This window comes from Phocoena sinus, chromosome 10, assembly GCF_008692025.1.
Source record: "Phocoena sinus isolate mPhoSin1 chromosome 10, mPhoSin1.pri, whole genome shotgun sequence".
In the NCBI taxonomy this organism is placed as follows: Eukaryota; Metazoa; Chordata; class Mammalia; order Artiodactyla; family Phocoenidae; genus Phocoena; species Phocoena sinus.
The window spans coordinates 100390106-100417030 of record NC_045772.1 but is presented as its reverse complement, the minus strand read 5'-3'; the positions used below and the strand labels follow the sequence as shown (position 1 = coordinate 100417030).

The following is a 26925-nucleotide window of genomic DNA, read 5'->3' as shown; positions in this document are numbered from 1 at the left end:
TAGCTTCTCTACTGTCTCCAGGGATATTATTATTTTCCTTTTCTGAAGTTTTTTCTCTCTACTTTCTTTTCTCTGAGTTTCTGGTTTCTTACTTATGGTCTCTTTCATGTAACTTTCTATTTATATTAAAGGGCGAGGCACTGAACAGTTTACTGGAAGGGGACCTAAGTAGTGACGACAGAAGACCTCTTCATTGTACCCTTTGCATTCCTTTGAATTCTGAGCCACATCAGCAGAAAGTGTATTCAAAAAACAAAAGTTTTTAAAGCTTATTTTAAGCTTTATGTGCATGGGTGTAGCTCATCCACTGAAGAACTTCACTGTAGACAAACAGAGGGGACTTCTAAATGTCAGTGTTTAAAAGTCTTCTTTCTGGGTCATCAAGTCTTTTCTGATGAGAATCTTCTAGACCTGCGTCTGGGGATAGGTGTTGGGGGAGGGTATCCACCTGGCTGACAGTTTTCTTGAATGAGGGTGGAAGGAAGGCTGAAAAGCCCACCGTTCAGAATGCAGATTTTCAGCCAGGGACCTCAAGCCTCTCCCAACTACACATACAACCGACCTGTCGGCCTCTAGCACCTGCTTCTCAAACCATCTGTGCTGAAGGACCAGTTATTAATCTCCCAATCACACAGTCCTACTGCACATGACAGCACACGTGACCCACCATACGTGACCCACAGTAGGGGCTCAAACATCCAAACTGGCCTGTATCCTGTTCAGAAAGAAGCCACTGAGCATACGCCTGAATGTCGAGGCCATTTCAGATTTCTATAAAAGTTCTAAACACTCTTACTTTTTACACTTCTGTATCTTCCTGGGGCTAGTAACGAAGCCCGTGGACCTAAACCAGTTCACAACCACCCTCTGAGAGCACTGCTCTAGAAAAGAACAAATCTCTAGGCTCTTGCCTTGAGGAGGAGCTGCCACCAGGCTTGCGGGGCGGGGCGGGGGGCGAATCTGGAGGGTGGAACTGCTCTGTCAATAGGCTTTCGGGCCATCCCCCACCTCAGCTCTGCACTTCTCTCACACGCCTTGGTACCCTGTTTCCAAATCTAGTGCCTTCCTGAACTGCTCATGTCCTCTCTGCAGGCATCAGGACACAGCGTCTACTGCTCAGCAGTCATGTCCACCTCCTCGTTCTACCTGTTTCTGTTCCCATCCTCTTTGCTCTTGCAGCTTATACTTTTAAAAATACATATATTGTTGTTAAGATGGCAATACTCCCCACGTTGATGTACAGATTTAATGAAATCCCTATCAAAATCCCAGCTGATTTCTTTGCAGAGTTGATCCTAAAATTCATATAGAATTTCAAGGCACCCAGAATAGCCAAAACCATCTTGAAAAAAAACAACAAGTTTGGAGAACTCACATCTCCCAACTTCAAAACTTACAACAAAGCTACATTAATCAAGTAATCAAGTGTGATAGCGGCCTAAGGATAGACATATGGGTCAGTGGAATAGAACTGAGAGTTCAGAAATAAACCCTCAGCTCTATGATCAACCCATCTTCAACAACAGTGCCAAGACAATTTGATGCAGCGGTGGGTGGGGGAATAGTCTTTTCAGCAAGTGTTGCTGAGACACTAGATATCCACATGCAAGAGAATGGAGTTGAACACCTACCTCACACCGTACACAAAAACTTGAACAGCTACCTCACACCGTACACAAAAACTAACTCAAAATGAATCACAGACCTAAATGTAAGACCTAAAATTTAAAAACCCTTAGAAGAAAATATAAGAGTAAATCTCCATGAGGCAAAGCCTTCTCAGATATGATACTGAAAGCACAAGTAACATAGGGAAAAATAAATTGGACTCAGGAAAATTAAAAACTTTTGTGTCTCAAATGACACCATCAAGAAAGTGAAAAGAGAACCTATACATTGGGAGAAAATATTTGCAGATCATATATCTGATGAGAGACTTGTATGCAGAATATATTAAAAAAAATTTTACAATCTATGATAAAAAGACAAATGACTCAAAATTTAAATGAACAAAGGATCTAAACAGACATTTTCCCAAAGAAGATATACAACAGCACATGAAAAGATACTCAACGTCATTAGCCGTCAGGGAAATACAAATTTAAACCATAATGAAATACTACTGTATACTCACTGGGAGGGTATTATCAAAAAGACAGATAATAACAAGTGTTGTTAAGGATGTGGAGAAACTGGAACCACACATACCACTGGTGGGAATGTAAAATGGCGCAGCCACTTTGGAAAACAGTCTGGCGGTTCCTCAAAAAGTTAAACATAGACCATACAACCCAGCAATTCCACTCTTAGGTGTATATATTCACGCAATGAACAACTGTCGAAAGTAACGTTATTCATAATAGCTAAAAAGTGGAAACAACTCAAACGTCCATCAGTTGAAGAATGGATAAATGAAACGTGGTACAGCCATACAATGGACTATTTTTCAACAATGAAAAAGAAATAAAGCATTGATACATCGTGAATGAATTTTGAAAACATTATGCTAAGTGAAAGTCGCAATGGATCACTTTTGGATGATTCCATTTACATAAAATGTCCAGAATAGGGAAATCTATACAGACAGAAAGTAGCTTAGTGGTTGCCTAGTCTGGGGCCTTGTCGGGAGGGGAGGAAATGGGTATAGGGTTCCTTTTAGGGGTGATGAAAATGTCCTAAGATGGACTGTGGCGATGGTTGCACAACTCTGACCATACTAAAAGCTACTGAATCGCACTCTAAATAGGTGAAACGTACGGTATGTCCATAAAGCGGTTGTAACAGATCTGGCCCACCAGGTCTGACTGCAGGTCTCCAGTGCCATCAGCTTTGACCGTGGGCGTCTCCAGCATGTCTCACGAACAGGGCTTCTCAGTTATCACCACGTTAGGGGATCAAATCCGAAGTCACACGTTTGTTCTTAACCTAATGGTACTTTACCAGATTGCTATTGGCTTCATCAGGGGATGTACCTAAAAATGGTGTTTACTGAGTCAGACAAATTAATCAACTGTGCCTGACTTCACTCTCTTATTACAAAGGAAGCGGCTTCTTTTATTTTTAAAGAAGAGATCTGGGCTTCCCTGGTGGCGCGGTGGTTGAGAGTCCGCCTGCCGATGCAGGGGACGCGGGTTCGTGCCCCGGTCCGGGAGGATCCCACGTGCCGCGGAGCGGCTAGGCCTGTGAGCCATGGCCGCTGGGCCTGCGCGTCCGGAGCCTGTGCTCCGCAACGGGAGAGGCCACAGCAGTGAGAGGCCCGCGTACCGCAAAAAAAAAAGAAAAAGAAGAGATCTCTTTTTATTAATAGCAAATAATACAAAGAGCACCTGCCTACTTGCCAGCCTGGGAATGCACTGCATTCTTAAATGAGGATACAAACCCAGTTCATTCGTTTAATCAAAAATATTTATCAAGCATTCACTATGCACTGGCTACTCTAGCAGATTCCGTGAAGGCAATGGTGAACAAATTATAGAGAGGAGAGAGCTAAATAAATAAGCCTTTAGGTCAGTGTCAAAGGACAGAGATATCCCTGCCAGAGGACTTGGTGCTGTTTTAATTATTGAGATGTTCAGAGAAAGGTCTATCCATCTATTTTTTTCCCTTTGAGAACTCAAGGTTGAGTTTTTATAATTACATAAATATTAGAATAAGACTAACAGAAATGGAAAAAAGGAAGTTTACAGCAATTCTGACACCTGGCCCTCCCCCATCAATCTAATTTCAAAACTTTTCTCCTCTCCACCCACTTTTTAAAGCTTCCAGCTCCATCTCCCCGAGAGCTCTGTCCACCTTCGCTGCATGTCTCTCCGAGGACCCAGTTCAAAGGACCTCCTGAGACTCACTGAGAATTTCAGACCTGAAGCGTTGAAGCCTGGTGTCAGCCAGGACTCCCCAGTTGCTCAGGAGCCTGGGGTGGGGGGCAAAGGAGTAAATGTGAATCCCGGCTCCAGCTCACTCCTGGGCGCATTCCGCACGACTCAGAAACCACGCAGCAGAGGCCAAAGGAGGCGGGCAGAGGGCTGCCGTGTCCAGCTCTGCAGACGCAAGTCCCTGCCTTGCAGAAGGTTTGAGGGTCAGAGATGTGCTGTAAAGTCTGGCACGGCCTCGGTTCTCAGGAATGGTGGCTTGGGCTGTGTCTAGGACACCTACCCTATTCTCAGGGGCTGCGATCCTCCTAAATTTCTAGGAGTCTGCTTTGTTATTCTCATCACTCGGGGAGTAGAATTTTTTTAACGTTAAAAGGCTTATTTTGCAATATGACTACAAAGTAATACATCCTCTTATAGATCTTTGAAATTTTTCAAGAAACAACACAAAATCAAAATAATCTATAATCTGACCACTCAGAAACAACCAGTTGACACTTTCACGTGTAGTCTCCCAGTATTTGCTCTATGTGCAAGTATGAAAAATTACACATCTTTACGTCCTATTTTGTATCCTAATGACATTATTCGAACATTACCCATGTCATCATAATACTTATATAAAAGCATTTAAAATAACTAGCATTTAAAGATACTAATATCCCATAGTATGATTATAGCATAATGACTTAACCAATCTGGTATTGTTAGTTACGTCTGGTATTCACTATTACAAATAGTACCGTCATGAACGTTCTTAAAGCTAAATCCTTGCACACATTTCTAATTATTTTCCCAGGATAAATTTCTAAAATGGAACTACTAGGTCAGGCTTTTGAGACCCACTCACAAATTAACTGGGAAGAAAATACTTCTTAAGTTTGTGTTTTATCTGTTTAACATTTCTCTCTTTTTCTACTTATAAAAGAAATACATTCTTGTCCAAAAAAATTTTTTTAATTGTAGAAACATATATTAAAAAGGATTTAAATTTCTCTGAATTCTACCGTCCAGAGATAATGCTAACAGTTTGGTGGATATCAGGAGCACCTCACATGACACCAAGTGGTTGCCTCAACTGATGGCCACTTTCTAAACGTCTCCCCGCTTTCCGTCGCTCCTCACAAGCCCAGGCTGTCATGAGAGAGCTCCTTCTTTGAAGGTTGCCTGTGGCCAGGACTGAGCCATCGGCATACTTGGCTCAAGCCAAGCTGGCAACACAGACAAGCTGGGGAGGCCACCTCGGCCCCTCTCTGGATCTACCGCCGGTCCCCTCCCCGGGAACAGGAGGAGGGAAGGGCCACCAGAACGGAGCAGAGGAGACATTCACCTGGTGGACGCAAGTTCTGGCATTCAGCCCCTTGCTGCCCAGGGGCAGTGAGTGAAAGCCCCTGTGATATGGCCAAGTCTGGAATCCTCCTAGGGCACATGAGAATCAGGTCACTGGAAAGTACTATCTGTACGTATCCACACACACATGGGGTTCACAGCCGTGGGCTCACACACAGCATCAGCACCTGGATTCTGTCCACCAAGCTCCCTACCCCCACCCCCCATCTACCAACATGCTCGTTTCTCAACAGAAAACTTATCTTCAGATACCTGTGAGATGTGTTTATATATGAGAGACTAACTTGTCTCTGGAAGGAACCTCCCACCTAAACAAAAGAGCCCAGAGTCACAAAGAAAAACCCTATTGGTGATCATAAAAGGTCCCTTATGCTGGAAGGTTCAATATTATACTAGAGGCGCAGCCAGGCAAAAGCCTTCGGGCCTGTAACAGTCCAACATCCCTGCAGACCAGCCTCACCCCAGTCCATCCTCGCCTTCCATTCAGAGTTCCCTCCACTTTTCCTGCTACAGTTCCTATGCCATCTCCTAGTGCTAACGGCCGCTGGTAATTCCAATTAGGAAATGCCCCTTCCTCCTCTATGACATCTTGGCCAACGACAAGTAGGGGGAATTGCACTTGGCCCTATTCTGTCTCAAGGTACAATTTTTTGGAGACTTTTTCACTTCATCATATGTATAAAACATCTCCTTGACTTTATGTAATATGAATAATGCACGCTGCCTTTATTCCTTGATGTGTCTGACCTACTTTCACTTGTCCATTCCTTATAACTGGTAAGTCTATCAGTGTCAATGTGTTACCATGTTCTCGGTACAACCCTTAGCATCCCTGTCGACAAAAAAGAAGCCCGTGTGTAAAAGAGCATATGGTGACAGTAGCAACTCTAAGGGTCATTGAGCAGTTACTATGCGCCAGGCGCTGCTGGGAGCCCTTTAAGTGCATTAACCCATTTAGACCTCACAGCAACCCTATCAGGAAGGCATTATCGTTATTTTCATTTCACCTGTAAGAAAACTGAGGCACAGAGAGGTTAACTGTCTCGCCCAAGGTCACACAGGTGATAGCACCAGACAGTACTCAAGAGCTCACCACCTGTAACTGCTAACATTTTCGTGTATAGCAGTCCACTTTTTACCTGTGTATGTAAACCATTTTGTTTTATTTCAGAAAATTGGGATCATAGATATACTTAATAGGTGTTGTGTGTTTCTTTGTTCAGGATATAAGTTTGTAATATTTGCCTTTTACTTTTAAGAAGTTCTTCATGTGGCAGAAAAGTTTAACCTTTTGATACCTATTAATTTTTTTCTTTGTGATTTCTGCCACATGAAATCACAGGTATTTTTTTTTTAGGTTTGAAAAAATCCTTCCCCATTAAAGGGTCATTATCTTGTCTTCTGGTTTTATTGTTTCTTTTTTACCTTTAGCAATTTGAGCTATTTGAAATTTATTTGATGAATAATGTATCCCTTTCCCTGGGGTAAGTTTTGATATTTCCTTAAGATCTGTGGACTGATCTGTTTATTTAATAGATGTTATTTTGTAGGGCAAGTCTTCCCTCTTCAGTCTTTTTTTCTAAGTGTTTTAACATTTTGCCAAAATGCCTTAATATTTTGCCAAATGAACAACAGAATTATTACATCAAGCTGGCAATAAACCTGACAAATTATTTTGAGAAGAGTTGCCATATTTAAGATATTCAGATTTCTAATTTTTTCCATTAAAAAAATCATCTCCTACCATATTTGTAACATCCTTACCAATTGTCCTTTTGTCTACTTGTATTTTCTTTTTGTTTTGTCTTGATTACACTTACAGAGAACGATTTCTTATACTTTTTTTTGCCCATGCTGCACAACTTGCAGGATCTTAGTTCCCTGGCCAGAGACTGAACCTGGGCCACGGCAGTGAAAGCGCCGAGTCCTAAACTGGGCCGCCAGGGAATTCCCAATATACTCTTCTTTCAAAAAACAAAAATCAATCCCAGAGGTTTATATACTAAATCTATTGACACTATGCTCTGTAATGTCACAAATTTCTGGAATCATCTTAATTTTGTTCTTTTTTTCTATTTTCCTTATGTGTGTTTAACTGTTCTTTTCATAACTTTTCTGAGGTGAATTTCAGTTTGCTTATTTTCATCATTTCTTTTTTTTTTTTTTTTGCGGTACGCGGGCCTCTCACTGTTGTGGCCTCTCCCATTGCGGAGCACAGGCTCCGGGCGCGCAGGCTCAGCGGCCATGGCTCACGGGCCCAGCCTCTCTGCGGCACGTGGGATCCTCCCGGACCGGGGCACGAACCCGCGTCCCCTGCATTGGCAGGCGGACTCTCAACCACTGCGCCACCAGGGAAGCCCCATCATTTCTTATACTGACAGCATTTACCTTTAATACAATTTTGACTACATTTCATAATATGTTCTGATTCTCATAATTAGCTCAGGAGTCTGTAAATGATTTTTGTTTTTAAAGAGAAGGAAGTTTTATTCAGGGAGATACGCACTCCGTAGACAGAGTGTGGGCCATCTCGGAAGGCAAGAGAGGCTGTAATGAGTTTTTTTAAACAGCATTTTTGGAATATAATTTATATACCATCAAGTTCACCTGTTTACAGTGTGCCGTTTAGAGAGCTGTACAACCAGCACCAGAACCTAATTTTAGAACATTTCTGCTAGCCCAAAAGAAACCCTGTACCTGCTGTCACTTACCTCTCACTCCTCCCTCCTCCCGACCCTGGCGACTACTGCTCTACTTTCTATCTCAATAGATTTGCCTATTCCAGACATTTCATACAAATGGAAAGATGTAATACGTGGCCTTTTATGTCTGGCTTCTTACACTTAGCATGTTTTCAAGGTTCATCATGTCATGGCCTGTATCAGAACTCCATTCCTTTTCATGGCCAAATAACATTCCATTGTATGCAGATTCTACATCTGACTTATCTATTCCCTGACTGATAGACATCTGGGTTGTTTCTACTACAGCTGTTATGGACACAGTGCTGCTGTGAACATCCGTGTACAAGTCTTCATGTGGACAAATGTTTTCATTTCTCTTGGGTGGACATCTAGGAGTGGAATTGCTGGGTTATACGGTAACTCTCTGTTTAGGCTTTGGAGAACTGCCAAGCAGTCCGAAGTGGTTCCACCATTTTACATTCCCACGAGCAGTGAGAGCTCCGGTTTCTGCACATCCTCATCAACTGTTGGTATTTCAATCATTTTTATTGTAGCCATTCTAGTGGGTGTGAAATGGTGTCTCGTTGATTTGCAGTGATAACTTATGATGACTAATTATGTTGAGCATCTTTTCATGCGCTTATCTGCTGTTCATGTAGCTTTTAAAGAAAACGGCCATTTTAAATTAGGGTTTTTGTCTTCTTATTTATTGGGTTATAAGAGTTCTTTATATATTCTGGATATTAACCCCTTATCGGATATATGATTTGTAAATATTTTCTCCCATTCCATGAGTTCTCTTTTCATTTTCTTGATGGTGTCATTTGAAACAAACAAAAAAAAATTTTAATGCTTCATTTATGTATTTATTTATTTATTTTGGCCACACTGCGAGGCATTTGGGATCTTAGTTCCCCGACCAGGGATTGAACCCATGCCCCCTGCGGTGGAAGCATGGAGTCCTAACCACTGGACCACCAGGGAATTCCCAAAAGTTTTTAATTTTGATGAAGTCCAATTAATTTTTCTCTTATCACTTACTTTTTTGGTGTCGTTTCTATAAAAAACACCTTCTAACCCAAGGTCACAAAGATTTACTCCTATATTTTCTTCTAAGTGTTTTACAGTTTTAATTCTTTAATTTAGGTCTATATTCTATTGTGAGTTAATTTCTGTATATGATGTGAGACCAGGGTCCAAGTTCAGCCTTTTGCATGTAAATATCCGGTTGAGGTGTGCTCTAAGCGTAAAATACACACGGAATTCTACAGGCTTACAATTACTAACATGCTTAAAGGAATAAAGAAGAAGATTGAAAGGAAGAACAGAGACTATCAAAATAAACTTGAAATATTAACAAACTAACAAAATAGAGTTTCTAGAAATGGTGAAAAAAGCCAAAAAGCTGAACACCTCCAGCAATGACAGTAATTATCATTGGTAGTAACACCTCTGGTATGATTCCACAGGTACTGCACTAGTTTACATGTATTTTCCCTTTTCATCTGCACAGCAGTCCAGTGAGGAAGGGACAATTATTTGTCCCCATCTTCAGGAAACTAAGGCTCAGGGAACCCAGCTTGTCCAAGGTCACCAGGCGGGCAAGTAGGAAAGCCAGGCCTGACCCCACTCTGAGTTCAAAGTCCACATTTTTATCTGTTATAGATTCTTGCAAGAACGCAACAAGAATGCAAACAAGATATGCATTTTGGCTACAGCCTGGCCTAGATTTTAGACAGTTGGAGGGATGAGTAGAGCAGGAGGAGTGAGGGGTGACTTGGCCAAAATGGGGGTCTCTCTGCTCAAAACTGCCAGCTTATTTCACAGAGCACACCTGCCGTTAGCTGGTTCCGGCTCTCAGAAAGCTCTCTCGTTAACATGACGCCCAGGCCCTGCCCCCACGCAGCCTGGCAGCGCCCCCAGCCCAGCCGCACCATGAGATAAGACACGAGGAGGGACCTGGGGAAAGAGGCCAGCCCGGTGACGCCCGGCCGCTCCCTCCGTGACGTCCGTCCACAGCAGACACCATCCCTCCAGGGACTCAGGGCTCAGCCCAGAGCCCTCTGGTTTAAGACCAGCTCTACGGAGCTCCGATAAGCGCTGCCCTTCCAGAGGCTTCTGCAAACAGAATTGCCCCCGACCCTCTGGCCAAGGCAGCAGATGAGCCAGCCTTCAGTCCTGGGCAGGGGGTTCTCCGCAGCTGCGGCTGGGAGAGAGCAGGGACCGCTGCATCAGGAGAGTCAGCCCTCACACGGCTGACGCGTGCAGGGGTGGCGTGGTGAACGTGCAGGGCCGTTTCTGCCCCAGCGGAGTGCTGTCAGCAGGCAGGAGGTGAGGGGTGACGCTGCAGGGAGTTGTGAAATCTAGGCGCAGTGCCGCTGGGACCTTGCTGAGGGCTGGGGCCCCATCAGCCTGCAGGACGTAAAGCTGCCTCTGCTGTTGGTTCACAAAAACCATGGGAAGGAGCGGGGCCCTGACAACCCTGACATCCAGGCAAGAGCCAGAGGACCCGGGGACCATCACGCCACGCCCACGATCTGGGTCGCGATGCACAATTCGCCACCTGGTCAGAAGTGGTGTTGCCCTGGGTGGTGACTACGAGATGCCCCGGCGCGGTGACCCTGCCAGACCGCTGTCATCGGCACCAGGCAAATAGGCGCCCCTCGCTTGCTGCAGAGCCGCGCTCCCGCAAAGCCGTTCATGAGCTGAATCCTATACGGCTGCACTGCTGCAGGCGAGATTCCAGACTGCGGGTTCAACCAGAAACCCAGGGGTCATCCTCACCCCTCCCTTTCCCACACCCTCCGCCTCCATCATTCAGCAGCTCCCCGCATTCCACTTCCATCCCCGCCGCCCCGCCCTGTCTCCCGGACTCCTGACTCTGCCCTCCCGTCCAACCTGGTGCTGCCTTCACAGTGATCCTTCTAAAATGTAAGGAGGGCTTCCCTGGTGGCACAGTGGTTAAGAATCTGCCTGCCAATGCAGGGGGACACGGGTTCGAGCCCTGGTCCGGGAAGATCCCACATGCCGCGGAGTAACTAAGCCCACGCGCCACAACTACTGAGCCTGCGTGCCGCAACTACTGAAGCCCGCGCGCCTAGAGCCGGCACACCGCAACCAACAGTAGCCCCCGCTCGCCGCAACCAGAGGGAGCCTGTGCGCAGCAACGAAGACCCAACGCAGCCAAAAGTAAAAAACAAATTAATTAATTAATTGAAAAATAAAATGTAAGGCTATCACTTCTCACTGCTCCCCGGGGCTCCAGGATAAAGTCTGAGGACCTTATGGGAACGCCCAGCCCGCCCCACACACCCGAACCTCTCCTGCCTCACCTACAACCTGCCATCTTGCATCCACGCCCAAGGACCCCTTGGATCCTAAGCTTGAGCCCGCTGCTCCCTCCCTGAGATTCTGGCTCCTCCTCCACCCCAGGAGAACTAAGCCTGGAACACGCTTCTCCCCGCCCTGGCACCTTCCAGGCCTGAGGGCTCCCCCTAGATCTTCCATCTGTCTCCGCCAGTAGAGAAGAAGTTCCCTGAGGGCAGGAGCTGTGTTCCTCAGTCTCTGCAGCCCCAACATCTAGCATCAGTGCCCGGGACTCAGCCGGGGCACCTGGAACCTGCTTATAGAATAAATGAATATCCAGGAGAGGGTGTTGTTCTGCTATTTATTTATTGTATTCTTAATCTTCATTATGTTTTTCCTGATTATAAAAGAAGGATGTGCAGGTATCCTATTGCTCCTTCCCCTTTTATTGAGGAGCTCTTGGAGGCTCCATAGTCAGGCAGAGAAAAGAAGAACGAGTGAATTCACCACACTGAAAGTATGTTGTCTACAAAGTAATAAGCATTTATTGAGTACCTGCTGTGTTCATAGCTTAGACCCTAAGTTCTGTGTTGGAGATAATGCCGCTGATTCCACAGAGCTCACTTGCACTCAAACTTAAGCAGAAATGCAACAATAATTTACACACTTATTAAGACAGAATTTAGAAATTTTAAGTAAGATTCAGTCATCAACACCAGGTTAAGCTCCTGTAGATACCCTTGGAATGACCACAGTTTGCATTTAATGTCTGGCATGGAATCGTAAAGGAATGAGGTTTTCATATTTTACTGTTTTTAGCACACCTAGGTCAAATCTTCACTGTACCCTACAATTAGTTATTTCAACATTTTTTTCATCAACCACTTTTTACTCTATAATAACTATAGTTGCCTTGCCTAGTTGTTACCTATTTTCTCTGTGCTCATCTAAAATAAAGCATGACAGACCAAAAAAAAAAGACGTGTTAGTTGTCAAAAATTGAAATTGAGAAAATCTATAATTTAGAAAGGGAAAGTCCCTACTGTGAGATAAATTCCTTCCGTATTTTATACCATGCTGACACTAATGCACAGTGGTATAAAATAGATACTCTGCATATTTCGTTTAGTTTTTACCAATATAAGATCATATCTTGGACTTCCCTGGTGGTCCAGTGGGTAAGACTCCGTGCTCCCAATGCAGGGGACCTGGGTTCGATCCCTGGTAGGGGAAGTTCCGCATGTCATTTGGTGCAGCCAGAAAAATAAATAAATAAAATAAATAATAAAGATCATATCTTGGGCTTCCCTGGTGGCGCAGTGGTTGAGAGTCCGCCTGCCGATGCAGGGGACACGGGTTCATGCCCCAGTCCGGGAAGATCCCACATGCCGCAGAGCGACTAGGCCCGTGAGCCATGGCCGCTGAGCCTGCGTGTCCGGAGCCTGTGCTCCGCAACGGGAGAGGCCACAGCAGTGAGAGGCCCGCGTACCACAAAAAAAAAAAAAAAAAAAAAAGATCATATCTTATAAACAGCTCATACAGCCCAATATCAAAAAAACAACTCAATCAAAAAATGGGCAGAAGACCTAAACAGACATTTCTACAAAGAAGACATACAGATGGCCAACAGGCACATGAAAAGATGCTCAACATCGCTATTTATTAGAAAAATGCAAATCAAAACTACAATGAGTTATTAACTTATACCTGTTAGAATGGCTATCATCAAAAAGACAAGAAATAACAAGTGCTGGTGAGAATGTGGAGAAAAGAGAACCCTCCAACACTGCTGGTGGAAATGTAAGTCGGTGCAGCCACTATGGAAAACAGTATGGAGCTTCCTTAAACTAAAAATAGAGCTATCATATGACCCAGCAATCCCACTCCTGGGCATATATCCAGAAAACTCTAATTTGAGAAGATAGATGCACCCCAATGTTCACAGCAGCACTATTTACAATAGACAAGACATGGAAGCAACCCAAATGTCCATCGACAGATGACTGGATAAAGAAGATGTGGTATATAGGTGTACACACACACACACACACAATGTAATACTACTCATCCATGAAAAGAATGAAATAATGCCATTTGCAGCAACATGGATGGACCTAGAGATTCTCACACTAAGTGAAGTAAGCCAGACAGAGACAAATATCATATGATATAACTTACAGGTAGAATCTAAAATATACAAATGAGCTTATTTACAAAAGAGAAATAGACTCACAGACACTGAGAACAAACTTACGAGTACCAAAAGGGAGCGGGGGAGGGATAAATTAGGAATTTGGGATTAACATATACACACTACTATATATAAAATAGATAAACAACAAGGACCTACTGTAGAGCACAGGGAACTATACTCAGTGTCTTGTAATAACCTATAATGGCAAGGAATTTGAAAAAGAATGTGTGTGTGTGTATACATATTTATCTGAATCACTTTGCTGTATACCTGAAACTAACACAACACTGTAAATCAACCATACTTCAATTGAAAATATTATATTCATAATGACTTTTCCCCTTTAAATACATTTCATATTACATTGTATATATCTTCCCACATCTATGCATGGGATCCCACATCTACCTCAATCTTTTTAAACTTTTTTTAAAAATACATTTATTTGTTTATTTATTTATTTATTTTTGGCTGTGTGGGGTCTTTGTTGCTGCACACGGGCTTTCTCTAGTTGCAGCAAACGGGGTATACTGTTCGTTGTGGTGCACAGGCTTCTCATTGTGGTGGCTTCTCTTGTTGCTGAGCATGGGCTCTAGGCACACGGGCTTCAGTAGTTGTGGCTCACGGGCTCAGTAGTTGTGGCTCGTGGGCTCCAGAGCACAGGCTCAGTAGTTGTGGAGCGTGGGCTTAGTTGCTCTGTGGCATGTGGGATCTTCCCGGACCAGGGCTCGAACCCGCGTTCCCTACATTGGCAGGTGGATTCTTAACCACTGCGCCACCAGGGAAGTCCTACCTCAATCTTTTTTAAAGACATACATAGTATTTCATTGTGTGGATGTAGCCTGATTTATTTAGCTAACATGTCATGGGTTAGAAGTTGGGTCATTTCCAATTTTTTTACATTCCCAACAATGATGCAGTGAGTATCTTGTCTTTTTGCACTTTGGGGAACATTTTATGTGGGAGAAACTCCTAGCAGTGGACTTATTAGGTAAATGGATAAGAATATTTTAAATTTTAATAGATAATCGCCAAATTGTCCTTCAAAAAAAGACTGTAGTAAATTTGGGTAATAATTTACGTTCCTACCAAGTGTGTGAAAATGCTTGTTTATCCACATTCACCAACACTGAGAATGATGTCTCTTAAATCTTTGCCAATCTAAAAGCACACACCACATACACACACACAGACACACACACACACGATACAGCTATTTGTGATTATTCTTCAGTGCTCGTTTGTCCATATTCTCTATTTTTCTATTCGTTCTCTTTAAAGACCTCTGTGTAAAGCAGGGAAATCAGTCCTTTGCCCTACGTGTTGCAATTTTTCCTCACTTGTCTTTGTCCTCCGACATTTTACGTTGTGTGGCAGTGTGGGGAGTGGCTACAACACAGAATCTGAAGGCAGACTACTAGGTAATCCTCGTTTGTCTCTAATTTACCAGCTCAGTGACCAAGATTCAGTTACTGAACCTCGGGTTCACGGGCTTTTATGAGAATGAAACGAGTTAAATGTGTAGAAAGGGTCCGGCACAGTGCTTAGCATGAGAAAAGTGCTATGGGGGTATATGCTGTTGTTGTTACTATCTTGTATTCAAATAGCTTTCATTTTTATGCAAAATCAAATTCACTGATCCTTTACGAGTTCTGGATTTCACATCATGCTTAGAAAGACTTTCCTCAGTCTAAGATTAGAAAACTAGCCACCAAGCGTGCCATTTAAAGGAGTCTGTGGGGAGTCCATTTGCAAAATGGATCTCCCCTCCCCAGCCCTCACCCACTGTGCTCCTTCTAAGTTAATTCGGGATGGTTTTAAAGGGGAGGCCTGCCTGTGTTTCCATCATGTGCAAGGACCAGGGAAGGTAGAAGGCACAGTGCTTTGGGAAATGGATGACAGTAGCTGCCGTTTCATGTCTAAAGGGTGGGCCTGGGCAGGTCACCCCTGCTTCATTAACTAAACCACTTCTGCTTGTCCATAAGTGGCAGCCTCATGCCAAGTTTCTGACCCTAAAGGAATTCATAGTCCAACATGAGAACAGACTAGTCATCAGGCGGAAGGTGTCACTGAAGGCCTGAAGGCCTCGTGGGGCGAAAGCATCCCTGATGGGAGGAGACTCACAGGTTGGCGGCAAGGAGGGGTGCAGAGGACGTTCCCAACACAGGGACGAGATGTTCCATCAAGACTCTGCAGACACACGCCAGACCCTCCCGCTACCTCTGCCCGCGGCCCCGGGGTGTGGTGCTGGAAGGAGGTGGTGAGGTGGAGACCAGCCAGAGGCCAGAGCAAGGAGCCGAGACTAAGACAGGAGATCTGGCTTCTCTCTCAGTTCCAGGACTTAACTTGTCAGATGGTCTTAAGGAAGTGACTTCACTCCTCCGCGCTCATTCGCTCATCCTTAAAATGCAGCCTCAGCTTGTGTCCTTAGGCAGCCGTGCAAGTTCTACACGATTACACATGTGCGAACATCCTATCCTGTACAACGTAAACATCTGAGGTCCTCGGGTACTTTCTGCTGCTAACTGGTGACGGCAGCTGTTCCTGCCTGGGGGCTTCACTGTGGGTTAGGCCGCTGCTTTCCCTGGGGCTCCGCCCTGCTCCCTGAAGTGGGGCAGCTTCGCAGGGACCCAGGCCTCCATGTTTGCACCCCTTCCTGGTCGCCTGCGTCTCCACCCGACTCTCCTAGTCCTGCTGTTGACCCAGATCAGGGCTCTACTCCGGCACCCTTTAACCCTGACACAGCTCCCACACGTGAAGGGGCTGAGCCTCCTCCCCTGACAGGTTTCGGTAGCAGGTTAGAAATTGCCCGCAGGCACTTTTGGTCTTGTTTTCCTCAGACGCTAGTGTGGGCCCTCTCCATCCCTGGCAATTCCACCATCTGCTCAGATTAAGGGTGAAAGGGCAGCGAGCATCCGGACCTCAACTCCTCGCCACTCCGCTAGAGCCCAGCCAACAGCGTCCTCCAGGGGGCGGCAGGGGTTGCCTCAGGAGAGCAGAGTCCTGGAGGTCTGAAGACCACTGCGGAGGGCAGCCCCTGAGCCTGGCACCCACAGTCCAACGCGTAGGGCTCCTTTGCGGGAAGGGCACTTGGTGGGAGTTCAGGAACCTGGGTTCCAGTTTCAGCACTGGCTGGTCATGTGACCTTGGACGGGTCCCTTGCCTTCTCTGGTTCTCGGTTTCCTCTTTGGTAAAAAAGAGGGTCGGGCACAGGGATGAAACTGATGGCCTGCTGGCAAACAGAAGTGTGCACGGTTGGTTTGGGGCTGAACACCTTAAAGTGAGGCCGGCATTTCCCATGAGAAGAATTTCCTGCCACTTCCACCATGGAAGGCACCTGTGTTTGTGTTCTTTGCTGCTCCCCAGTCCTGGCACTTGGGAGAGGAGCTAGGAGCCTCTGGCCTTTCTGGTACCATTATTTAAGAGAGGCAGAAAATGCCACTGGCCACCAACAGGAAGAGCTAAGTACAGAACCAGATCTGGCAGGTTATCTCACCTCTGGAGGCCAACCTTAACCCAAGATGCAGTGAAGAGTCACTGCGTTTCCCAAGGGCGGTGGTCCTCTTGGTGACAGAAATCCTTAAACCTTTTCCCCTGCACTTACTAGCAGACTGGGCTGGCTTCAAGGGGCCTGCTCAGAAGGGTCAGCACTGAGAAAGGGCCCGTGCTTGGTTTCATGCCATTACCATCTTAAAATTCTTCATACTTTTTTTTTTTTTTTTTCTGCTGCCATGCGGGATGTAGGATCTTAGTTCCTCGACCAGGGATCAAACCCGTGCCCCCTGGATTGGGGACGTGAAGTCTTAACCACTGGACCACCAGGGTAGTCCCTCCTAATACAGTTTGAACTAGGGGCCCTCAGGTTCATTTTGTACTGGACCTGCAAAGTATTATATGAACACCCACTTTGAAACTTTCACCAATCTCTCCATTAGGGTACTGGTTCCCAAGGCAGGACTCTGATCTCCAGAGGAAGGACATCCTGAAGGACTCTTCTAGTCCCTCAAGATGAGCTGAGACGGCATACAAGCCCACAAATTCTCCTCCAACCTCCCCAAGTGGGTGGTCTCCTGCTTCCCACTTCATCTGTCTCTCTCACAAGGCACCCACCTCTTTCTGTAACTCAGCCCAGACTCCTCACCCCCGGGCTGTGCCCTCTGTACTCTGACTTCCTGAAAACAGAGGATGCTCGATAAACGTCTGTTGACTGAGGAAAGCAAACAGAGCTATCTTCTCAGAACAGGGTGCAGGGCAGTGCACACAGTGGGTGCTCAATCAATGCTGCTGACTCATGCACAGAGCAGGCTGGGGCACTGCACCACATGGCCGGGCCTGTCCTCAGCCAAGGCATCGCATGGACCATCATTCTCTCCCCGTCCGACCTGGTGAGGAAGGAAGGATAGGCCAGGGTTTCCTGGTGCGGAGGTGGAAGGACTATTCCCTGCCCACCCCTGGGGTTCCAGTGCCAAAATGCCCTGCAGGAAATGGTGTTAAGAACCCCCGACGCTTGCAAAGCCCTTTAAAGTTTAAAACCCGCTTTCATTAACTTTCTCCTCAAACTATCTTGCAAGTCAAGATGAATACTCCAAATACCAACTGTGGGCTGTTGTTCTAACATTTTTTCTTTCACTGAGTATATTCCTGGAGGAAAAATTAGGAAATGCAGTTAAAGCCCAGAGAACAAGGACACCTCAAATCCTAGGGCCTAGAGATGACACTGTTAACATTTTAGTCCATATCTCATGAGATTTATCTCCGTACGTAATATATACCTTTCAAAACAGGATAACACTGTCACTGCTTTGTAATCTTACTATTCCCAGTTTTACAGGAGGCTAACAGAGGTCGCAGGTCATACAGCTGCTAGGGGTAGTGCTGGGGCCTGACTCTGGTGTCCTGACTCTGACGCTGGTGTCTGTATCCCTGAACCCGGCTGCTACTCAGACTCCACAGGGGCCGGAGGGGCTGATGGCCATGGGAACGGAGTCCCAGCCAAGAAGGGTTTGCTCGGACTGGGCTTCAGGGAAAACATCCTGAAACTGCCTGGGTGTCCCCCAGCTCAGCACGGGCGGGGCCGGGCCAGGCCCGGTGGCTCAGAGTCCCCACCTCTGCAAATCTGGACTTTGCCTGGCAGTAAACAGTCACAGGGATATGGGGTCAGCTGTCAGGCAGGGGCCCAGAGGGAGCAGGTGTCAGGTGGCAGGATCGGGCCACACAGCAGTGACCCTAGAGAGCAACTGGATATCTGTTGGTGGCCTTGGAGGGCTTGTCTGTTTGTATTTTTAGAAAAAGTGAGGGCACAGCAGTGACCCAGCAACTGCCTCGCTGCCTGGGCAACACGCTGGGCAGTGGAAAGGGGCTTCCAGCCTGAGTCCAGGCTGGTGGCTAAGGGCAGGACCAGCCGCCTCCCTTCCTTCTTTCCCTCCCCCCTCCCTCCCTCCTTCCTGAGCTCACACTACTAGCCAAATACTGAGTTAGGCACTAGAGGAAAGATTTCCTCAGGGCCCTGGCCTTCCACGAAGGTGGCAAAAGAACGAGAGCTGACCAGAGGCTTACAGAACAATAGTGGTCAAGAGCGAGAGCTCTGGCCTCAGACAGACCCAGGTTCAAATCTTGACTTCCCTGTCTCTAGCTGTGTGACCTCAGGCAAGTTGCTTAATCTCTCTGAACCTGCATTTCCCCTCTTAAGGTCTATGAGAAGCAAATGAGATAGTGCATAAACACACTTAGAAGAAGGCCTGGAACCTGGTAAGGGCTGGATAAACACAGCTATGGAAAGAGAGGCTGTACCTTTGGAAGCATTCTGGAGCTCGGGCTGCCCAGCAGGGTCAGCATCACGGCTGGCTCATTCCAGAGGATGCCGTGGGGCTTGGCTGAGAACGGGCCTGGGGCTTTCACGGCTCTTCAGCCAAGGGTCTGGCAGCCTGGCAGCGGCTCTCCCCTTCCACCACACGCTAGCCCCTCACAGTGAAGGAGGGGCCGGCATCCTCTCGTTTTGCCAAAGAGGTGGCTGGGAAGCAGTGGGGTTGTGGGAGCTGCTCGAGGTCACCAGGGAAAGAAATGGCAGCCGGCTCCCAGCCCAGGGCCACCCGTCTGCTGACCTTCATCTCCCCCAGACCCTGGCCCACGACACCAGAGCTGCCTCTCAGGGTGCAGGAGTTGGGGCAGCAAGAGGGGTCTGCTGGGCCTAGCGGGAGAGCGGGTGACTCCTGGGGCTGCGGCGGGGGTGGCAGCAATCCTGGCAGGCAGGCTCTGGGCTGGCCGACCCTGAGGGCTGTTTGCACCTGGCTTTGCTATCTGGGACCCAGTGCCCTGGGGATGCCTCACCATCTTGATCCCACCCACCCGGAGCTGCAGCTGGGCTTCTTCCAGTGAGAACAACAGCATCTCCCATCCTCTGTACCTGCCTGTCTATGCCCGGCCCCTGGCAGCGCCGACCCCAGGGACAGTGGGCACACACGCACACACACATGCACACACACGCACACGCGCTGAGGCTGTGATGCGGCACGGAGGGCCGCGTCAGGAGTGGACGCGCCTATGGAAGACAGGCACTTTCCTGCACCCACAGAGGGCTCCGTGTTAGAGGTCCAGCCAGGGAGCACAGCTCACAGTGGTCCTCCCTCCTCAGCCCCTGGTAAATGAATACAGGGGTGCCAGAGCCATCGCTGGCTCGTCAGGCTAGGTGCCAGGCTCTGGGATACAGCCATGAGCAAGACGGATAAAGTCCTTGTTTCCGTAAAGCTTATCTACTGGGGTGGGACTGAAAAGGTCTTTTTATCTCCCTTATGCTTCCCCCTTTATGCACTTGATGCTCTACTAATCCTCGTCATTTTAGGGGATTAGGGGAACAGGGGTGTCGGGAAGGCGGCGATCTCGTGGTATCCTCGCTGCCCAGCACATGCTAGGAGCGGAGAACACATAGGATGTTGGTAGGTCTGCGCACGGCTGGGTGGGGTGGGAAATTCACCACCTTCCCTTTTCCCATCTCCGTGACAGATGTGATCTTCCGATGAGGTGTGCTCCCCTGGACTGAAGCCAGGGACTGTCGGCACAACGCTCACTGCTTCTCATTCTAATTGCCCGAGGTTCCAAGGAAGTAACGCTCGCCTTTTGCAAACACATCCTCTCGTGGGAACGTACAAAACTCACACGCACCGTCGCGTGGAATGTTGATATTTTGCTTTACGATGAATTGTTCCGAGAGTCGTTTTCACTTACCCGTGTGTAGGCTTCCTATCTGGACACAGGTTCCGCCGCAAAATCTAAGGTTCTACAAAACCAAGGAAGGCTCAGTAAATGTTTGAGTGAAGACATGAAGAGGGTCTAAGGGTAAACGTGTCAGGACCTGTAAACAGGCACGCGGTGGGCATGACCCGGCACTGGGGACGGGAGCTGCTGGCATGTGCGGCTGGGGCCAAACGAATAAATTGGTTTTATTCGCCATTCAGTGGGGAGGTCTGGAGAGATGCCCTCTGCATCCTTCAGGGTCCACCTCTGAGGGGTTTCAGGACCTACGCTTCCAGGGACTAAAGACTGTAGTGGTTAAGGACACAGGCTCTTTGGAACTTCCCTGGTGGTCCAGTGGTTAAGACTCTGCTTCTACTGCGGGGGGTTCGGGTTTGATCCCTGGTTGGGGAACTAAGATCCTATATATTGTGTGGCACGGCCAGGAAAAAAAAAAGGACACAGGCTCCACAGCCTGCCTGGGTTCAAATCCCAACTCTACTTTCAACAGCTGGGTGATCCCAGGCAAAAGTACTGAACTGCTCTAAGCCTTGACCTTCTCATCTGTAAAACAGGTGTTGTTAAAAGAACTCAGTGACAGTCGATGCAAGTGTCTAGCACAGAGCTTAGAAGATGGTAAGCACGTGAGGCGTTGGTGACGAGCTCAGTGTGGCAGTGCAGTGTAGACCAATGGCCCTCACACCTGAGGTGCATCAGACTCCCCTGAAGGCTTGTTAAAACACAGAGGGCTGGGTACCACCCCGAGTTTCTGATTCAGCAGGTCTAGGGTAGAATCTGACAATCTGCATTTCCAACAAGTTCCCAGGTGATGCTGCAGTTGCTGCTTTAGGGACCATACTTTGAGAACCACTGGTCTAGAGAAGGGAGAACTCAGGTGTAGGATTTGGGAGCTGGGACCATCCCGCAGTGTCTGGTGACTTTGGGCAGTTAATCTCTTTGAGCCTCAATGCCTTTGCTTGTAAAATGGGACTCTTAATATCCACTTCACAGGAATTCCCTGGCGGTCCAGCGGTTAGGACTCTAGGCTTTCACTGCTGAGGGCCCGGGTTCAATTCCTGGTCGGGGAACTAAGATCCTGCAAGTTTCTCGGTGTGGCCAAAAAAATCCCCAAACAAACAAAAAAACCAACTTCATGGGGTCATGCCTGGCATACAGCAGTCTCGGTATTTAGTTATTATTGCTTGAATTTTGGCTCAGTTTGATGGCCCTTGAAGGATGGGTAGGATTACCATGAGCAGAGATGGGTCAGGCGGGCTTGCGGGATGCTGCTGAGAACCCCAAAGCCCGGAGCAAAGTGCCGGATGGATCTGGAAGCCCCAGAGCAATGTGCTAATTTGGAAAGAACTCGTTTTCTGATTCTATGGAAGTTTCTATGTGGCAAATCCACAATTAACTTTGGACCCTGGCCCAGATGGCTGACAAGGTGACCTCTCGCAGGGGAGGTGGAAAATGCTGCCTAATAAAAAGGAAGCAGCCCCACGGGGTTCCTATCACAGCCCCCGCGCCTTCCCATCCCTGCCTGCCCACTCTGCTCCCGCGTGTCCACGGCCCCCTTTTGTCAGAGAGAAAGCCTGTCAGCTCTGGACTCACAGGGGGATCAAAATCCCTGGGGCCCCTGGCCAGGCCGGGCTGCCCCAGGGCCCACGCAACCGTGTGCACCTGGGGCAGGGCTGGCGCCTTGCAAGACTGCGCCCAGGGCTCAGAGGAGATTTCTGGGCCAGTTTGGTGTTATGACAGGAACAGCACGCAGACACCCCATCCGCGGTGGATCAGAGCCTGTTGACGTTTAAGGGCGAGACCCATTGCTCTTGGCACGGGAACGCTGCAGGCTGAGTGCCTCAGGGGTCCAGGCCTTGGCAGGCTTTGGCCTGAAGTCCAGTGGCAGCAGCCGGCCTGAGTCACTGGTTCCGAGGCAGGATACCCGGGGAAAAAGGGCTCTCCCTGGACCAGGGGCACAGATTCACTGTCCAAACGGCACGCTCCTCACCCAGCAGTCCTTGGGCCTGAAATCCCACCCTCAGAGATCCATTCTTTGGTCTTTTTCAAAAAAACTCTTTGAAGTAACTCTTTCATATAAAAAATTCAATGCTGTGGTCGTTTACTGTGCATTTAATGTGGGCAAATCACTGAGTCTGGCACCGTAGAGACCCAGGAATACGGAAGATGGATTCTCCACAGGAAAGCAGGTGGCTAGAGGGGCCACCTGGAGGGCTCCGAACACAGCCCAGGGTCTAGAAGGGAGGGCCAGCCTCCCAGGGGGCACGGGGAAGAAAGGCCTTTAGTCCTGGAGGGAGCAGGAGCAGGTGGAAGGCTGGGGCGTGTTCAGGGAACAGTGAGTCACGCGGTACGGCCCAGTAAGGGGGGGTGAGCCCTCGGCCCCTCCAGGGAGGGCAGAAGAGCAGGACACCAGCTGGAGACGCAGGTGGAAGCCAGCTGGGGGGGTCTGCACAGCAGGGACAGTGGGGACCCAGTGTAGGTGGGCTTGTCTGAGAACTTCCCTCCCTGGGAGATGGGCCTGGAGCAGCTTGAAGGGGAGCGTCCCCCAGGTGACAGGCGAGGAGACAGGTTCCCGGATGGGTAGAGAAGGGTTTCAAAGACCAGGGGTGCTGCTGAGAAGACAAACCTTCGGAATGTGGGCTGGGTCGGGCTGAGTCAGCACCCAGTACTTAAATGCCTCGAGGCCCACAGGTGGGGGTGTGGTCCTGAGCAGGAGAGCTTTCTCTCACCTCATCCTTGTTCTAGGGCTTCACAACTCTCACAGCACATTCACCCACATCACCTCGCTGACCTTTTTAACAGCACTTTGGGCTGAACAGGGCATATAATTCCCATTTCACACATGGAGAAGCCAAGGCCTAGGTGAGCTGAAGTTATAAATTCTGCTTTATATGAACCACTGGCCTTTTGGGGTGCATATTCTTTTCTGTTTTATTTATTTATTTACTATTTATTTTTAGATAGTTCAAACATTCACAGGAGTCAAAATTCAAAATGTCCGGATGAAAGCTTCTCTGTCAACCCTATTCTTCCAGCTGCCCGGGTCACCTCTTACCAGTTTGAACTCAAGCCTTTTGACTATGGGTGTAGGGCCCTTTCTGCCACAGTGGGGCAGGGGCTCAGGACACAGCCCCCCTGTAGATTCAGGAAAGGCCAGCGTAAGTGCCACCCCAGGAGGGGTGTTATACCTCCTCTGGGCAAGTGTCCATTTGGTCTTCTTTCATCTGAGGCCACATAAGTCTATCTTTAGAGCCTAAACTCCTTGGAGGCAGGGAGTCTATCTTCAACTTCCGGGAGGTCACAGAGTAGGGGTTAAAATTAGAGGCTCTGGCATATAGAGAACTGGGATAAAAACTGTGCTGTGGGACAAGTTACTTAGGCTCTCTGAGGCTCTGTTTTTTCAGCTACGAGAAGGATGCCCTCACCAACTTCACAGGGCTGTGTGGGGACTGCATAAGATGACTTACGTCCCGTGTTTAGCTGTGTGTCAGGCACAAGGTCTGTAATCTGTAAGTGGGAACTGTCATCATTCCCAGTGTTCTGGGGCCCGCGTGTGTCTGCAGTATGACAGACCTGGGCACCCTTTCACACTTAATCCTGACAGAGAATCAGGGATCTCAGGCAAATCGGCACAGTAGGTCACTCAAATCCATGTATCTGAACAAATCGCTCGCTCTTCCTGGGCTGGGATCTGCCCTTCCCTTTTGTGAAACCAGCCCTCCAAAGGCCGGCTCTTCACTGTCTCCTTTCAGGTGGTTTTTCTGGGGAGTCGGGCATTTTGACAGAGGGGCCGACAGCCCAAGGCTCCTCTGGGCCGATTTTGTCTAATGCCCTGAGTTTGAGCTGATACGCGGGGAAGCTGCCATATGGCTTTTCTCAGGGCTGACAGGAATGACTCACTGGAGGGTCACCCCTGCCCTGGAGCTGCCGAGGGCAAGTGACTCATGGCCTCTGCCTCTAGGAAGCCATGTCCTCGGCCCCTGAGACTACAGGCAGAGGAGGGGGCTTCCCCGCTCCTAGATCGCTCTGGGTTGGAAGGGAGCCAAGAAATCATTTATCCCACCTCCCTCATCTCGCAGATAAGAAAGGGAACCTGGTGATGGGAACAGGCACACAGCCAGCTTGTTGCAGGAGCAGGATTTGTACCTGCCGTGACTTCTGTGGTTCCCTCTGGGCTGCGGCAGATCCCCACCCCTGGGCCTTCCAACCACAGCGCCCTCACTCCTGCCTCGGGCTCCAGGTCCTAAACACTCTGAGCAGTGGATCCCGTGGCTTTTTGGTAGGACAGTTACTTACCCCTTTGGAAGAACATCCCTGGAATCTTGTTTCCAAGAAAGGGCAGAATGATCTGTTGGAGCTGGTGTTCCCACGGACCTTAGGGTCAATAAACAATATAAAATTGTGTTTACTTTTCTCTTAATAGAGGCATTCCTTTCTCATCCAACTCAAGTTTTGTCAAGAAACAAAAATATAGGCCAGCAAGGATTAAGGGATAAATAATTGTCTGGCAGAACAATGGAGCAATCCATGACTTCAAGCGATGGAATCCACACCAGCCTTGGGAGCTGGGACTTGGCAAGCAAGCCAGAGCCCGGGAACAAGGAAGTCTGCGCGGGACGGAGGGCAGGGCGAGAAAAAGGGAGGGAAACGGCTGTGCTGGGGCAGGGCCAGGCGGGGGGCGACTCGGGGGACCCAGGGAGGGGTCTGTGGTGCCATCCCACCCCATCTCCAAACCCAGGTGCTCTTGCCGCCCAGAACCCCGGAGCCCGGACTTCCTATCAGCAGGGCCCTGCCTAGGCGTTCAGCTGCCGCGGGTGGGCAGGTTGAGGGGCGCGCGCATCTCCAGCAGGCGCTCGTCTCAGGCTTGGCGCCCCGCTGTCCTGGAGGAACAGTGCAGGGCGGGGGTGGGGGCCTGAGACGTAGACACAGAGGGTCAGGGGTCACGGCAAGACGCACTTCAGACGGGAAGAGTACGAGGCTCGGAGTTCTCTTTGCTTTGGGGAGGAGCCCGCTCACTCGGCCTCCAGAAAGGGATCTCCCGGGTTTGTGGATGTGGAAACTGAGGCCCAAACTGGGAGGCCCAGAGCCGGGGGTCCCGGCCGCCAGCCCCCGGCCCACGCCCGGAGGAGTCAGACGACGACAGGGGTCTGGGGAGTCCCGCGCCCACCGCGCCCGCGCGCTCCGCAGACCCCCGGGCGCAAGGGGCGGACCCCGCGGAGCCGCCGGTAGTCCCGGGTGGGAAGGGGCCGGGTGGGGAGGGCGCGGGCGGAGGAACTGAAGTGACTCAGGCCGGTTCTCAGGCCGGGCCTTTGTTCCCGGGACGCCGACCTTAAAGGGCCAGCGCCCGAGGCAGAAGCGCGCCCGGCGGCCTCCCCCCGCCCCCGCCCCACCCCCACTCCCACTCCTCCTGGGGTCGCTCCTGGGCTCCGGGCTGTCGGCAGAAAGTGGGGCGTCCTGCAGGATTCAGGGGTTCATCCAATCGAATCCTCAGGCCATAAGGGAGGGCCCTCAGGTCATTTCAATCATCCCTCTGCCTCAGGGCAGGGCTGCACCTAAAGTGGCTCAGGGGGATTAAGAAAACCCTTTTCCTGCTTTTTAAAGATACTGCCACGGGGCGACCCCTTTCTAGGCAGCGTCTCCCAGGGTCTCCCAGCCATCTGTCTTCTAACCAAGTCCCCACCCTGCAAGGTGACCCACCCACGCAGTCCCCAATATCAGGACTGGATCATTTGCACCCTCATTTGACACGCTTGGTGGGTTTTAGGCCGGCCTGTGCAGACCTGTGAACAGGCTCCCGTCCCGGGCCTCCACGGGGTCCAGGTTTCACACCAGTCCTGTCCTGTCCGAGGATCCCTCGCCACTCCACCCCCCAACGCCGCGCTGCTGGTACCAAAGTTGCTCCTCCGGGCCCTGAGCGCCACCACGCGGACACGGGAGAACGGTGCCCTGGGGGACTTAGAGGGGTCCCTGAGAGCTTCCTGCCACCACTCTCAGTTATAAAGCAGCCTGAACTGGCGCAAATCAAAATAAAAGCTGGCCCTAAATTAAAGAGGAGAGGATGAGGCCTGTCCCCTCCTGTGCTCCTGGGAACCCACATCCTTTGTGAAGCGATGGCCCTGAGATCACTTAACAACCAACGCCCATCAGGTCTATTAAAACCTAGGAACAGGCGTCGTTGCTGAGGCTCTGGAAGACCTGTGCCCGTGATACCCACCTCTGCTACCCCTGCCTCCACTCCCTATCTGCTTGATGCTCAAAAACAAAACAAAACAACGAA

General features: G+C 49.0%; 1 protein-coding gene and 1 long non-coding RNA gene across 4 annotated transcripts in view; one reads left to right on the top strand and one right to left on the bottom strand.

Annotated features, from left to right (window-relative positions):
• LOC116760754 overlaps window positions 1-25882 on the bottom strand; it is a 115951-nt gene extending 90069 nt beyond the window's left edge. For all 3 annotated transcript variants that reach the window (XR_004351844.1, XR_004351843.1, XR_004351845.1), the window contains exons 1-3: window positions 25605-25882; window positions 24945-25022; window positions 20625-20676 (exon numbers count right to left, since the gene is read on the bottom strand). This is a non-coding gene — a long non-coding RNA (uncharacterized LOC116760754). The remainder of the gene's footprint in view (window positions 1-20624; window positions 20677-24944; window positions 25023-25604) is intronic.
• NINJ2 (ninjurin 2) overlaps window positions 1-26925 on the top strand; it is a 44689-nt gene that overhangs the window by 14478 nt on the left and 3286 nt on the right. The window lies entirely within an intron of this gene.